The 1269-nt window shown below is 32.8% G+C and overlaps 1 non-coding gene across 1 annotated transcript; it reads right to left on the bottom strand.

Moving 5' to 3' along the window:
- Positions 1-132: 132 nt before the first annotated feature.
- LOC132009344 (U6 spliceosomal RNA) lies at positions 133-239 on the bottom strand. Its single transcript, XR_009401872.1, has one exon. It is a non-coding gene; the product is annotated as a U6 spliceosomal RNA (small nuclear RNA).
- Positions 240-1269: the final 1030 nt, after the last annotated feature.

The following is a 1269-nucleotide window of genomic DNA, read 5'->3' as shown; positions in this document are numbered from 1 at the left end:
GGATAACATGAACTTACATGTAAAAAAATCCTAAAAACTTCACAAAAAAATTTGAATAAACAAATTTAGTAAAGCTGCCAAATACAAGATCAATATATAAAAGACAAGAATTTTGTTTTGTTTTGTTTTGTTTTTAATATGGAATGCTTCCCAGTTTTTCATGTCATCCTTGTTCAGTGATCACGCTAATCTTCTCTGCATCATTCCAATTTTAGTATATGTGCTGCCAAAGTAAGCACAAGACAGGATCATTTTTGCACTCTAATGATGAACTATCTGAAAAAATAAAGAAAACAATATAATTCACAATAGCATCAAAAATAATAAAATACTTAGGAAAAGATTTAACTAAGAATATGAAAGATCTGTACCCCAAAAACTATGACATTGATAAGGAAATTGAAGGAGATACAAATGGAAAGATAGCCCATATTTATGAACGGTAAGAATTAACATTTTTAAAATTCCATACTACCGAAAACAATCTGTAAATTCAATTCCTATCCAAAATCCAAAGTTAGGGGCGCCTGGGTGGCTCAGTGGGTTGAGCCGCTGCCTTCGGCTCAGGTCATGATCCCAGGGTCCTGGGATCGAGCCCTGCATCAGGCTCTCTGCTCAGCAGGGAGCCTGCTTCCTCTTCTCTCTCTGCCTGCCTCTCTGCCTGCTTGTCATCTCTCTCTGTCAAATAAATAAATAAATAATCTTTTAAAAAATCCAATATTATTTTTTTACAGTAGTAAGTAAAGAATCCTAAAATATATAAGAGACCATAAAAGACGACAAATAATCAAAGCAGTTCTGAGAAAGAATGAAGAAGAGAAATTACACTTCTTGATTTGAAATTATATTACAAAGCCCCCATGCTCAAAACAATAAAGTATACTGGCATAAAAACAGACCAATAAAGAAGCAGAACAGAATTGAGAGTCCAGAAATAAACCCTTTCATACAGTCACCTAATATTTGACAGGGGCCAACATATGTAATGGGTAAAGATAGTCTGTTCAATAAATGATATTTAAAATTGAAGTCACATAAAACAGTATGAAACTGGAGCCTTATATCACTCATAAATCTTAACTTGAAATAGATTAAAGACTTAAGTGTGATGCATGAAACTAAATTTCCTAAAGGAAAACATAGGAAATATTCTCCTTGACATTGGTCTTGCCAATAGTTTTTAGGATACCAGACCAAAAACACAAGCAAAAAAACCTAAAATAAATAAATGATATTACATCAAACTAAAGTTTCTGCATTGCCAAAAAA

Source organism: Mustela nigripes, unplaced genomic scaffold (assembly GCF_022355385.1).
Source record: "Mustela nigripes isolate SB6536 unplaced genomic scaffold, MUSNIG.SB6536 HiC_scaffold_15157, whole genome shotgun sequence".
Classification (NCBI taxonomy): Eukaryota; Metazoa; Chordata; class Mammalia; order Carnivora; family Mustelidae; genus Mustela; species Mustela nigripes.
Note: the sequence above shows the minus strand (reverse complement) of the source record. Positions and strands in the feature narration are given on the sequence as shown.